Source organism: Oryctolagus cuniculus, chromosome 18, assembly GCF_051225735.1.
Source record: "Oryctolagus cuniculus isolate XC-2025 breed Fujian yellow rabbit chromosome 18, ASM5122573v1, whole genome shotgun sequence".
NCBI lineage: Eukaryota > Metazoa > Chordata > Mammalia > Lagomorpha > Leporidae > Oryctolagus > Oryctolagus cuniculus.
In genome coordinates, this window is record NC_142884.1 from 78430456 (window position 1) to 78444861 (window position 14406).

A 14406-nucleotide genomic window follows, 5' to 3' on the forward strand; every position below is an offset into this window, starting at 1 on the left:
TCTGTGTGTCTGTGTGTGTCTCTGTGTCTCTGTGTCTATCTGTGTGGCTCTGTGTGTCTGTGTGGCTCTGTGTATCTGTATCTCTGTGTGTGTCTCTGTGTCTCTGTGTGTGGCTCTGTGTGTCTGTGTGGCTCTGTGTGTGGCTCTGTGTGTCTGTGTGTGTCTGTGTGGCTCTGTGTATCTGTATCTCTGTGTGTGTCTCTGTATCTCTGTGTGTGGCTCTGTGTGTCTGTGTGTGTCTGTGTGGCTCTGTGTGTGGCTCTGTGTGTCTGTATCTCTGTGTGTGTCTCTGTGTCTCTATGTGTGTCTGTGTGGTTGTGTGTGGCTCTGCTCTGCTCTGAGCATGTCAGTGATAGGATTTAGGCCCCACCTTTGCCCACTGTGACCTCCTGCAACAACCCTGAGGCTAAGCAAGGTCACCGTCAGGTTTCGGGGAACGCAGCTCATAGCAGCCATGCATTCTAGTGGGATGGGGCTCTAGGGAGCGCAGCCCTGCAGTCAGCTCCGAGTCTCCGGGCACTGTGGGCATCGCAGCAGAGTGGGGCTGCAGGTGCCCATGCCTGCATGGTGTGGCCCAGCCGCCCCCGCGAGGCCTCCCTCATTCTAGGGCCTCCAGCAGAAGCGCAGGGCCCTCCCCTCCCTCCTCTGTCTGGGGTGCTTGTAGCTCAGTCCTCCCTCTCCAGTGTCTCACGCTCTGTGCATGTCCTCTGTCTGGGGTGCTTGTAGCTCAGTCCTCCCTCTCCAGTGTCTCACGCTCTGTGTGTACGTCTCTGTCTGGGGTGCTTGTAGCTCAGTCCTCCCTCTCCAGTGTCTCACGCTCTGTGTGTACATCTCTGTCTGGGTGCTTTTCCGTGCTGTCACATCCCAAGCCCCTTTCTGCGGGGGCTGGAGCCGCATGTTGAGAACAGCTCTGTCTGGAGGGGTTTGTCCCTTACAGATGGTTGGTGTTGGTCAAGGTCTGACCTGTGGACACGCTAGGGTGTGGGTCTTGGGTGGGCTTGGTCCGCTTGTCTGTGTGACTTCCAGAGGCTCCTTGGAGACTTGGATTGAGGCGGCCGGCACTGTCCTGGCTGCCAGAGAGCCCCAGCTCTGCCCCAGATCACTCCTGTGGGAAACTGTTCGTGCCCTGCAGTGAGTGGCCTTGACCAGGGAAAGCGTGTGTGTTCCAGCCTCTTCTGCCCCAGACAGGCTGACCCGGAGAGGCTCCCTGAGCGTCCGCCGACGAGAGCTGCCAGCCCTCCTGAGTGCCCCGTGGGGTGCCTCTCCAGGGCCTGGGTCCACCCGTGGCTCCTGGTGCTCAGAACCTGGATTTCCCACGTTCTGGGAAGCAGGGCGACTCCAGTACCCTGAAGGAGGCATGAGGACGTCCTGACCGGGGCGAGAGGTTCGTCTGCCTCCCCTGTCGGCTCTGCTGATTTTTCATTGAATAAACACACACAGGACTCTCCTGTTTTCTGGCAGATTGGCCATCTGGTCACTAGGAAGTGTCCCTCTCTGTCTCTGGAATTGCTTGTTGCTTTGGAAGTGGCATTTGTCTCGGACGGGGGTGGTGCTGGCTCTGGCTGTTGGTTGCTGTTTGAACTGTCCTCCGCGCCGGACTAGAATCTTTGCAAGTTTCCGCCTCGTGATTCAGAGCTGGCTCGTGCAGTGTGCAGGGAACTGATGTTAAATGGGAGTGTCTGCATGCAGCGTAATTACTGGAAGATTTGCATTCATGGCTACCAGGTCTTTTCCATTTGACCTTTCTTTTATATTCCCCTTTCTCCCATTTCTTGCCTTCTTTTGGATCAATAAAATTTTTTATTATTCCATTATTTCCAGTATTAGCTTTCATAGTCCTTTAGCGGCTGCCTTAGAGATTAAAGCAGGCACTTTGACTTACTACAGTTTGGGACAAATTCCCTGTGCCACTCCCGGGAGATGCTAGGATCAGAACAGTTCACTCGACTCCGCCGCTCTCTGTGCTCTGTTCATGCCACCTGATTCCGCGAGGCCGAGGCGCCGCGTCCAGTCCTGCCGCTGCTCCCTCCGCTGCTGCCCAGGAAAGGGTTGCTCTTGCTGATTGGCGCACTGACTCCTGCTCTTGCTCTGTGTTCCTCCCTGTCAGGGAGCGATGTTCCCTTCCACCTGAAGACGCCCTCCAGGCCTTCCTCTTGGTGCGGGTTTCTACCAGCGGAGCTCCCTGGCTTTGCCGTCTGAGCTCTTCTCCGGGTCACCTCATTTCTGCGGGCAGCGGCGCTCGCTGAGGTTTCTGCGTGGGCGGGAAGCATCTGTGGGCACTCCCAGGATGTTAGCCCACTGCTGCAGTGCCTCCGGTCTCCACCAGGAGGCTGAGTGTCCACGGGGCTGGCTGGCCCCTGGAGACCGGCTGGCTATCCTGCCGTGGTCTCACCGAGGGTCCGAGTCTCCTCCCTGGCCACCGCCGAGGTTTTTGCCTGTGGCTCTCAGAGGTCTCAGCAGGGTGAGCCTGTGCGTGATCTTGCCTCTGATGGTACGGTTTTAGGGCTTGGTTTCATCATCTGGTTAAATCTTGCCTCTTTTCCACACCTCGTCCCTTCTGCCAGGGCAGCAGCTCCTACCCGCCGGCCTCTCCACAGCGCCTCGTTCGTCTCTGACCTTGTAGATGTCTTTCCATGAACTTACTCCTGCTTCTGTGCGCACTGCTGGGTTAGCTGTCCCCGGGGACCTGCCGTGCCTCAGCTGTGCTGCTGCCCTCTGCGTCCCACCCTGCGTCCGCGTCGCCCGCTGGAGAATTCTCCTCTTCATCTTCTCTGTGCGGGAGCTACTCACGTGGTTCTTCCTTCTTCTTTCTTTTTAAAGATTGATTCTTATTTTATCTGACAGGCAGAGTGACACAGAGAGAGACAGAGAGGTCTTCCATCCACTGCTTCACGCCCCAGATGGCCACAATGGCCAGAGCTGGGCCAGGCTGAAGCCAGGAGCCAGGAGCTCCATGGAGGTTTCCCATTTGGGTAGCAGGAACTCCAGTACTGGCCCATCACCTGCCACCTTCCAGGTGCATTATGGGATCAGAAGTGTAGCAGCCAGGACTTGAACCAGTGCTCACATGGAATGCCATTGTCACAGGTGGTGGCTTAACCTGTTGCACCACAACGCTGGCCTCCTCGTGGTTCTGGATCATGTGAAGGTCTGTTTCTAAGATCTGTGTTTTCTCTTGATATTTTTGGTTTGTTTTAGGTCATGTGGTCCTGTCTTCTGTCATGACAGGTGACTGCTGATTGAACGTTAAGCACGTGAATAAAATCCACAGGAGAGGGCCGGCGCCGCGGCTCACTAGGCTAATCCTCCGCCTAGCGGCGCCGGCACACCGGGTTCTAGTCCCGGTTGGGACGCCGGATTCTGTCCCGGTTGCCCCTCTTCCAGGCCAGCCCTCTGCTGTGGCCAGGGAGTGCAGTGGAGGATGGCCCAGGTGCTTGGGCCCTGCACCCCATGGGAGACCAGGAAAAGCACCTGGCTCCTGGCTCCTGCCATCGGATCAGCGCGGTGCGCCGGCCACAGCGCGCCAGCCGCGGCGGCCATTGGAGGGTGAACCAACGGCAAAGGAAGACCTTTCTCTCTGTCTCTCTCTCTCACTGTCCACTCTGCCTGTCAAAAAAAAAAAAAAAAAAATCCACAGGAGAGGCCCTGTTTACCTGCAGATGGCTTCCCCTTCCCCCACTGCACAGCAAAGCAGTGACTCTTCTCTGTGGTCTGCTCCCGTCAGCAAGCCCCGACACACGCACACACACTGCCTAGATGGTGCCCCCCACCCCGACACACACACACACACACGCACACACACTGCCTGGATGGTGCCCCCCACCCCGACGCACACGCACACGCACACGCACTGCCTGGATGGTGCCCCCCACACCCTGATACACACACACGCACTACCTGGATGGTGCCCCCCCACCCTGACACACACACACGCACTGCCTGGATGGTGCCCCCCACCCCGACACACACACACACGCACTACCTGGATGGTGCCCCCCCCACCCTGACACACATACACGCACTGCCTGGATGGTGCCCCCCCACCCAGACACACACACACACACACACTGCCTGGATGGTGCCCCCCTGCCCCGACACACACACACACACACACACACACTGCCTGGATGGTGCCCCCCCGCCCCGACACACACACACACACACACACACATGCACACACAAGCCTGGATGGTGCCCCCCCCACCCCGACACACACACACACTGCCTGGATCTGGATGGTGCCCCCCCACCCTGACACACACACACACACTGCCTGGATGGTGCCCCCCCACCCAGACACACACACACACACTGCCTGGATGGTGCCCCCCACCCCGACACACACACACACACACACACACACACACGCACTGCCTAGATGGTGCCCCCTGCCCCGACACACACACACACACACACACACACACACACACACACTGCCTAGATGGTGCCCCCCACCCCGACACACACACACACACACACACACACACTGCCTGGATGGTGCCCCCCACCCCGACACACACACACACACACACACACACTGCCTGGATGGTGCCCCCCACCCCGACACACACACACACTGCCTGGATGGTGCCCCCCCACCCCAACACACACACACACACACACACTGCCTGGATGGTGTCTCCCTCAACCACTCCTGGCTGGCGCCCCTCCCCCACCACGCACTGCCTGGCTGGTGTCCCCGCCACCCCCCACGCACTGCCTGGCTGGTGTCCCCCCCCATGCACTGCCTGGCTGGTGCCCCCCCCATGCACTGCCTGGCTGGTGTCCCCGTCCCCCCCATGCACTGCCTGGCTGGTGTCCCCCCTCATGCACTGCCTGGCTGGTGTCCCCCCCCACGCACTGCCTGGCTGGTGTCCCCCCCCCATGCACTGCCTGGCTGGTGTCCCCGTCCCCCCCATGCACTGCCTGGCTGGTGTCCCCGTCCCCCCCATGCACTGCCTGGCTGGTGTCCCCCCCCCACGCACTGCCCGGCTGGTGTCCCCCCCCCCACGCACTGCCTGGCTGGTGTCCCCCCCCACGCACTGCCTGGCTGGTGTCCCCCCCATGCACTGCCTGGCTGGTGTCCCTGCCCCCCCATGCACTGCCTGGCTGGTGCCCCCCCCCCCACGCACTGCCTGGCTGGTGTCCACACACACTGTCAGTGGAAACACCAGTGGAGGCTCCACTGTGAGGAGGTGACTGGAGTGAGTGTGTCGAGGCCCCAGCCTCCTCCTGTGAGACCCAGCTCTGGCAGTGGAGTGCGGGCAGCAGGTGGCAGCAGCCAGACCGGCGAGGGAGCCCGTGGCCGGTCTGGGGTGAATCAGGCGCTGGCCAGCAGGCCCAGGGCCCGGACGTAATCGAATCACGAGGCCTGACTCTGAGCAGCAGGGGTGGTTCACTCTGGTGGTCCCATTTCACAGATGAGGACGAGCAGCCAGGCCGCCACGCTTTAGGAGCAGAGCCAGGGTTGGGACACGGACCTGCTGACCCCAGGGCCTGAACTCTGAACCATTGCCTGGCACAGCCGTGGGCCCCACCGGGCTGCCAGTGCGGCAGCGCCAGGAGAGGGATGCTTTGTCCCTCGAGAAGCATTCCCGGAGGCCATGCGCTTCCTCTCGGGTCACAAGGACGCTGCCCGGAGGGGGTGGCGGGGCCAGACACGGGGCCTGCAGAGGGCAGCAGCTGGTCTCCAGGAATGCAGCCCTGCCGGCCACGTCCACTCAGGCTGGTGCTCCTTTCTTGGGCTCCGTGACAAATGACCACAAACTGGGTGGCTCGAAACGGCAGCAGGGGTCACGGGTCAGCCAGGCTGGCACAGCCTCACATGTGGCCCGGCTCCCCGAATAGGGCCCCCCCAGACATGGGGACCGACAGCTCTTGCTGAATCAATGCCGGAGTGGATGAGTGATGGCTTGCGCATCTGTAGCATGTTCCTGTTTGCCTAATCATCGTTAATGCAGGTCAGCACCTTTAAATGAAGCTTCTCTCTCAGAAAATGGAAGCAGCACTAAAGACACCTGTCGCTTCCCGCACAGGCTCCTGGAGACGAGCGTTAGAGCCGGCCCAGGCTCCACCCCACACCAGCTCTGGTGGCAGCAGTCTCCCTGCGCGTCCGGCTGGCCTGGCCCTCTTGAACCCAGGACTCCACGGGGAGGTGTGGGGCTTGCCAGCCACACCTGGACCCGAACCCTGGCACTGTGGGGCACCCTGAGCGGTGAGTTGTTTCTCTCAGAATAACGTTGCTGTCAGCACAGCCGCCTGTGCGTCGGGGCCTCACCCAAATGACAGGCCAGTGTGGAGAGGGTCTCCTCTCTGCTCCTCCCACCACCCCCAGACTCAGCACTCAGGAAGCCGAAGGCGGCTCTGCTTCCCAGTGAGGAGCCCAGCCCGAGAGAGGCTGAGGACTGGGCCAGGCCACACTTCAGCAGGGCGTCTGAGCAGGGACCTGAAATGAGGCTGGGGGCCAGGCCCTGGGTGAGCAGCTGCCGCCTGGCCCACAGTCCCCCCCTTCCCCAGTTCTGCCCGTAGCCTCCCCTGCAGGCCCTGCTGCTGGCCTCCCAGGGGTCTAGGGCTGGCCTGCTGGGGTGGGAGTGCAGTGGGTTCCTGTGAAGTCATGGGCCAGGGCCCTGTGGCCCTGCCAACCTGGGTTCTCACAGACAAATGAGGGTGCCCTCCCTCCACACTCAGGCCCAGACATGGCGTGGGTCCCAGCATTCCCCAGTACCCCATTCATTCATTCATTCATTCCCTCCTCCCCATAATTCATCCGTTCACTCCTTCCCTTGTGCACTAAGCTGTGATTTCTGGCTCATACTCTGCAGGCAGCTCCGAGCCCCATGGGGAACCACCGCTGTGGGTCCTCAGGGGCATGGGCGGTGGTTTCCGAGTGAGAGGCGGGCCGGGTTGGCCAGTGTAGGGGGAAGGGTAAGAGGTTGCAGCAAGACCCAGGCACCAATTCTGTGCCTGCAACTGCAGGCCCAGCCCACAGCAGAAGCTCCAGGGGCACCACAGAGGGGCGAAACCGCCCAGGAGCTCCGGGTGCACCTCAAGTTCCACGACCCAGGTGTCTCTCACACTTGGGGTTCCTGGGCAACTGCAGATCTGTTCATTCTTTAGAACAAAATTAGGATTCTGGGCATCAGATGGTGCCACGCAGGTGCGGGCAGGAGCTGGAGTGAGAGCTGGGCCGGACAAGGCAGCTGTGGCCACAAAGGCCCCAGGCAGTCCTGAGGTTGTGTCTGGCAATGGCAGCAGGACGAGGTCTGTGGCTGCACCGCAAGATGGAAAAGAAGGCATTTCGGGAAAAATGTGCCGAGCTGTGCGGAAAAGCAGGCGTGGAGGGAGGAGGGGGCATCTACAAGCGCCTGCAAGTGTGGATTTGTCTGTGTCTGTGTGGGCATGTGTGTGCGGCCGCGTGCATGCCCTGGCTCATGGCCTTGCTCCTCCTTCTCCGTGGAGCCCTGGGTGTGTTACCTGCTGGGGTCTTCCCTGTGCCCAGGGCGCCGAGCGGGGACAGCATCTGCAGCCCTCTGAGAACTGAGGTCCCAGCCTCACTGAGCTGAACCGCTAGGCTCAGCCCCTGGGTTAGGACCACGGGACCCCAGCCCCAATCTCCCACCACCTCTTCCCTAGGAAGGGTGAGCATAGGCGGGCCCCCTCCCCTGCAGAGTCGTGGGGCGCCCACGTGGGAATCGCCATCTCTCCTTGCTGTCTCATTCTCTGCCAGCTCCCTCCAGCCGGTTACCCCCGACCTGTTTGAATTTCCTTGGATTTAAAAATCAATCGTGTCTTACGGCCCCCTTGTGAGAGTCCGACTCTGATTTCTTGGGGCTGGCTGAGTCCTGGCTGGGTACCTGCATTTGCTCCGTTTGATTTCCCCGAGGCCTGAACTTGAGACACATTCTTCACAGCTTATCCCAGATCTGGGACAGTGTGGGCATTTCAGGGCTGCCTTGGACAAGGCCCCTTTATACTGGGAAGAAAGGAAGTCGGGGGGCGGGAGGGGGAAGTGGCTTTGCCAGGGCCCGGGAGGGGTGGAGTTGATGGATGGAAGGGCGCCAAGGTGAGCTGGGCACTGAGTGTTTCTGTCCCTAAAGTCCACACGTGGACTCCACCCGCGAGGTGATGGCGTGGGGGTGAGGGCAGTGGGAGGTGAGCTCTGCAGCCTCAGGGCGAGGGGCACCCATCACGCGGTCCCTCGGGTGTTTGAGCCATGGTCACAGAGCCAGCCCAGTGGTTTTCTACAAGGGTGAGGGGTGGGTGGGGGGTGCCCCACGCCTGCCCCTTGCCAATGTCTGTGTTCTTTCTGGACCATCTCCCTGGGTTGAATTGCGTTGCCCCCAAAAGCTAAGTCCATGTCCCGCCTCTGGCAGCTCAGCCCACGTAGGGCCTCTGCAGGGGGAGGGTGTTAGGGCAGGGGTGCAGCGAGTTGAGGAGCAGCAGAGGGTAGAGCTTGGGTGCTGCCTTCACACCAAGGCCTCTGGGCCCCAGGGAGCTGGGGGCCTCAGCACGTGGAAACCAGCGCGTGGGCACCTGGACCTGGGGGCTCCAGACCGATGCCACAGGCCTGTCTCTCAAGTACGGGGCTGTGTGCAGGAGCAGGCAGGGGCCTCTTGGCTTCCCCCGCATTAGTTTCTCAAGTGGCCACAGAGTGCCCTCCGCACAGTGCCCTTGGGGAATTGGCGCTGGCTGCCCCTCGAGTGTCTGTCCCGGCCCGCTGCCCCGTCCTTGGTCATCACGCACTCTAGTCGCCCACTCTGCCTTGCGGTCCAGGTTGAAGGGCACTTGGGAAAGGACTGCCCTGCCTATTATGCACGGGCGGCCACAGGACGCCTGCTTTCCTCTTCCTTGGGCTGCCTGTGGCTCTGGAGCCCCCACCAGTCACGTGGGCCCAGCAGGCCCCGGCCCATCTCCCTCCCAGCTGCCCCCTGGACCGGGAGGAATCACCTGTCAGCTGTGAGAGAAGGGGACAGCAGAGGCAGCACTGATGTTGTCACCTCTGTGCCACCCTCACACTAGGAGGCCTGAGACCGCCTGTGTCCCTGGGCTCACTGAGACAGGACAGCCCTGTCGGGTGAAAGCAGACAAGCGGGCATCTCCCAGGGCTGAGGCCGGAGCCCAGAGCCAGGGCATCAGGGTGGGGCCAGCTCCTTCTGGGGCACACAGCACCCGCTCCAAGCCGCCCCCAGGTCTCCTGACCACATCCCCCCAGGCTCCGCATCCACTCTGGCCTGGCCCCTCCCTTCTGCATCTCCTGGCAGCTCTCGGCACTCCAACCCTTGGACCCTCCCCAGCACTGATAGATTCTACCCACAAAGCCCCTGCTTCCAGACAAGACCCATATGTCCTGAGGGCCCAAGGGGACAGGATTTTGCAGGACACTGTCACGGAGAGAGCAGGCTTTGGACCACTCTGGTCCTGCGTCCCCAGCTGCTACCCACTGGCTGTGTGACCTCCATGGGTGTCAGTCACAGGGCAGAGGGCCCTGCTGCTGGGTGCCCTGTGGATCCAGTGTCAGGGAGCCCACACAGTCACCGTGTGGAGCCTGGCCAGGCGTGCGTTGTCCAGGACCTGAGGCTGCAGCTTCAGGCCTTGCCTGCCCTGTCTGTGAGGTGTGGGTACCAGTGCACCCCGCAGGGCTAGTGCGGGAGCCTGGCACGCTCCCCACGAGGGGCCCTCAGCAGAGGCGGGGCTCAGCCAGCTTAGCCACCCTCCCTCTGCGGCCTTTGGCGGAACACATACCCCAGTGGTAAGGGCCCAGTCTGGGAGACTCCCCCTCAGGCATCCAGATCTGCCAACTTCGGTTCTTTTGTAACATAGTCTCATTATGAGCAATGCGAAAAATGCATAAAAGTAGATTAAGAGGCAAAAAAAAAAAACACCCAAGGAAAACTATCATTCATATTTTGTTTTCTTTCCCTGTGACTTGTTCGGCAGTTGAGACAGCCTGGAAACAGCATTTGTGCAGCTTTGGAGGGGCTCGGCAGCGTCAGGTTCCCAAGTGGGTTTTACTTTCCGCCTGAGACATGGAGCTTTGGCGGTGGGGCCTCATGTCCTGAACGCACGGGGCTCTGGAGTGGCCATGCAAGGGCAGCGGGCAAGGTCAGCTGGGGGCATGGCTGGGGAGGCGCCGGCTGTCCACCCCCAGGCACCTGCTGGCCCACCTGCGGGCTGTGTTCTTAGGCCATCACTTACCTGAGCGTCCCCCAGGGAATCGACACAGAAGGACATTTGTGTTACATCTCACAGAAATGAATCCTTGGAAAGGAAAATAATCAAATCAAGTCAGCACAAAGAGAAAATCAGGGTAGACACTCCGCGATTTCCATGCTTCTCTGGAGAAATCAGCAGACTCCCCTGGAAGCCTGGCGACTTGGCGTGCTGCTGCTGACGCTGAGCGCTTGGCCTTGGCGCTGACCTTGCTCCTGTGGACAGCAGCAGGCACAGCTGAAGCAGTGGCCTTAGGGAAGTGGCTGGAGGCAGTGGCTTCTGTCCCTGCCACATGGCCCTGGTGTGGGCACAGCAGGTGACTCACCTGGCGGATCCGGCAGACTTCCTGCTCAGAGCCCGGGGGCTCCTCCAGGGCTGGTGTTTGCTGCCGTGCAGGGGGGCTGGGGGCTAGGAGGGAGTGCCTGGGGCTGGAGCGTTGTGTGCCAGGCACTGTGAGTGTGTGGATGCGTGAACACGTGTGTGTGACCTTGCATGCGCGTGTGTGCGTGTGTCTGCAGTGTGCACAGGCGTGTGTGTTGCCACCTGAGCTGCAGCCTGCTCTGCCCTGCCTCGGCAGCAGCCCGCTTCCTGCGCGGCGGCGCGCCTGCCCCTCTCCTTCCGTCTGCACCTGTGCTCCGCGGCCTCAGGTCTCCGCCTGGGTGGCCCGGGGTGGTTGTCTCCAAGTTCATATGCTGCTGCGATGGAATTGAAACGTGTGGTTCCTGTACCGCTTTCTGTTTTCTCCCGTAAGTTTCAGGGCAGGGGGGTGGGGGTGCGGATGGCAGCAGATCTGGCCATGCTCATCGAGGGGGGCCTAGCAGAGCCCAGGAGGGCTCACCCCACGGTGCCACAGGCTGTCTGCAGACAGGCTCTGTTTCCCAGTCATCAGCTCATGGAGAGGGAGAGGGTCCCTGCGTCTGGGCCTGTGAGGCAGGCTCCAGGACAAGATGTGGGAGTGACCACAGGAAGCTCGGGCCGGAGGAGAGGAGGCCTGGCTCAGGTGTGCTGATGCGTGGCTGAGGGTGTTGGCTCAGCTGGGCCCAGGAACACACTTGTCCCTTTCTTGTCTGGGGCTGCCCTCACAGCCCCTATCCTAGGGAGCAGGCCTGTCCCAGAGAGAGAGAGAATACCAGTGTGAGCAAACCACGCTGTCACTGCCAGAGTCCCCAGCGTGTCCTGCACATGTGTGCCCGGCTGACCCAGGCTCCAGGGAAGGGACCCAGGATTCGAGCTGGATGTAAACCACCCTGGAAATCGGACATTTCCCACGGGCAATGATCCGAGCCGCCGCAGGCCCTGCCCCTCCCCCCAGCCACACACTCTCCCCTGGCTGCAGCTCCGAGAAGGGCTGTGCTCACCACAAAGCGGACGCACAGCAGCTGTCAGGGTTTCCAGGCCTCCCTGGGGACTCACGTGCCTGCTGGGGATGGGGAGCCCAGCTGTCTGTCAGGGACCCAGTGGGCAGGCAGTGACAACATGGAGACCCTGGAGCTGTCAGAAAGGCTGGGGCAGACCTGAGGGCACCAGCAGGAAGCAGAGGCACCAGAGAGAAGCCCCCATCTCCCCCATCTCCCGGACCCCAGAGAGGGAGGTGGGTGCGCTTCCTGAGGCTGCGCCTGGAAGCAGCTGTGCTTCGTCTGTCGGTTCTGGGGGGTCTCGCTGGGCTGAGGTCAAGGTGACAGCAGGGCTGGTGACGTCTGGAGGCTTCAGGGAGAATCTCTGTGCCCTAGTGAGGGCCTGAACGTGTTCACAAGACCCTAGAGCAGTTCTTGGGCTTCCGGTGGAGCGGAGGGGCTAGGATGGGGGCACCTAGCAGGCAACCTCAACGTGCGAAGGCTGGGTGCCGCTGCCTTGACCGGGAGGTCGCTGTGGGCGTGAGGCCTCCCAATTCTGGCTCTTAGGCTGTCAGCTGTGGGGCAGGACGAAGCACTGCCCTGCGCAGTCATGTGGCCAGTCGCTGGATACTGGGATGTTTTGCATCTCAAGGCCCCCAGAACTCTTGTGAACAGTCGGCAAAGGAACCGCCAGGAAGCCCCATCCACAGCACGCCCCCTGCAGGGCCCCCCCACCCCAGCCCAGCTTCCAGAGCTCCAAGCTGCCGTCCCTGCTGTGTCTGGAGAGAGCCGGTGCACCCCAGCTGTGTCAGCCCTGGCCAGGTCTTGGCTTTGCTGAGGACCATTCCTGTCCTTGCCAGCCCTCTTCTGCTCGGGACAGGGGTGGCCCTGTGACGGTGGCCTGAGCCTGCAGGGTGTCCATGCATGATGGCATGCTCGAGAGAGCCTTGGCCTGTTGCTTTTGGGGAAGCAGGAGGTGGCTGCAGAGGGGACAGGCCACAGGGCTGCGCACTCTGCTCGGCGCACTAATCAGTAACAGGCGTCCAGACTGCAACTGACGCACCCCTGACCAAAGTCAAGGCGCCCTCCCCTCTGGAGCCCTGAGACCGTCTGCCCCTGGGCCGCAGCACAGCAGAGCGGTGCATGCAGCTGGGGGTAGGCCGACCACAGCTTCGCCTGGTTGCCGTGGCCTTGTCCTGGCATCTCGCTCCGGCTCTGCTGTCCCGGTGGGCCCCTGTCTGCTCCAGCCGCTGCCAGGCATCCAAAGTCTCGTGGTCCCTGTGTAGGGGCTGCGGCTGCAGCTGGGAAAGTATGCCGGCGCCCAGCGCCGAGTGTGGGCGAGAACCCTTCCCCTGCTCTCCGGGCAGAGCTCTGTGCTGGGTCCAGACCTGCAGCCCAGTTTCTGCTTCTGCTCTTGCTGGGTTGCATGGGAGAAAATCCCAACTTCCATGCTGGCCTGCCCCTCCCAGGCCTGTGCCCTTCCCTGCTTGTATCCCTGGGGTGAGGCCTAATCTGTTCAGGTCTTCAACCAGAACCACCTGGGAGACTGGACTTGGCTGGGGTTGTGGGATTACTTTGGAAACCCTGATGGCCACATATAGGGGCCAGGAGACTCTGAGCAGCCTGTTCCAAAGGTTTCCATGGGAGGGAAGGGCCCTGTGCTCGGGGGTGCAGAGGTGCTGTGGGAGAGGGCCCTGTGCTGGGGGTGCAGAGGTGCTGTGGGCGAGGACCCTGTGCTGGGGGTGCAGAGGTGCTGTGGGCGAGGGCCCTGTGCTGGGGGTGCAGAGGTGCTGTGGGTGAGGGCCCTGTGCTCGGGGGTGCAGAGGTGCTGTGGGCGAGGGCCCTGTGCTGGGGGTGTAGAGGTGCTGTGGGCGAGGGCCCTGTGCTGGGGGTGCAGAGGTGCTGTGGGCGAGGGCCCTGTGCTCGGGGTGCAGAGGTGTGTGGGCGAGGGCCCTGTGCTGTGTTTGGTTGTGTGAGGGTTGTATGGGGATCACACTGGGTGTGAAGCAAGGTTTCCCCTGTGATGTGGCTGTGCCAGGCTGGCTCCGATGTGACGGAGAGGCAGAGAACACCTGTTGCCCTTCAGGCTGGGGCTTTCTCCAGCCCTGTCGGGGCGGTGTCTGGGCTCTGGCCAGGGCGGGGTGCTGCCTCTTCCTGGATCTGCTGGGCTCTCTAACAATCTGCTGCTTCTGGAACCCGGGTTTGGGGATTTGGTCTGTCGGTTGGTTTTCCGCCTTTGCTCTTTAAGTCCTTTTTCTACAGCATTAAATTACCTTGTTCCTATGCAGTAAGGTCAGTAGCTTTGGTGGGGCTCCAGGAGGGGTCCAGTCCTGCCGAAGTCAGGGAACAGCCACAGGACCAGCTGTGGGGCCCCCTGCCTGGCCGTCATGGGCTCAGCATGACCCCTGCTCCCTGTCTCTGAGGGCCCAGGGATTCCTGACATAGTCACTGCAGGAGGGAGAGAAGAATTAGCTGCAAGTCCTTGTTTCCCTAAGCGGAGGTGGGAACCTTGCGGGTGACCCTTGGGGTGGGAGGCAGGAAGGGGGGCATCCTGAAGGAGGGCAGGCCCCAAGCAGGAGGGGCAGTGTTTCCTGGGTTGGAGACCGGGTTCTGCAGGTCACCCCTGCACTGTGAAATGAACAGATCTGAGGACCGCAGGACCGAAGGCTGTGAGACGCGGCTGGCAGCGGGGTGTCCGGCCCAGCGTTCTCTGCAGGATGCAGGGGCAGGCAGGGCCCTGACTGCCCAGGGCAGCCTCGTGAAACCCACCAGAGCCCACGGCCCTGTTGTCCCGTGCTAAGAAGAGCCAGCTGCTCCCTCTAGGTCGTGGGACATTGGCAGGAAGAGCTGGCCTCTGGTGCGT

At 61.6% G+C, this 14406-nt stretch overlaps 1 protein-coding gene across 2 annotated transcripts in view; it reads left to right on the forward strand.

The window, feature by feature from the left end:
• Positions 1–14406, forward strand: part of ZNF469 (zinc finger protein 469) — a 204256-nt gene that overhangs the window by 40725 nt on the left and 149125 nt on the right. The window contains exon 3 of one of the 2 annotated variants that reach the window (XM_070061895.2): positions 6036–6214. The exons of the other annotated variant lie outside the window; for it this stretch is intronic. The gene's annotated coding sequence lies outside the window, so the exon portion shown is untranslated. The remainder of the gene's footprint in view (positions 1–6035; positions 6215–14406) is intronic. 2 annotated transcript variants of the gene reach the window in all.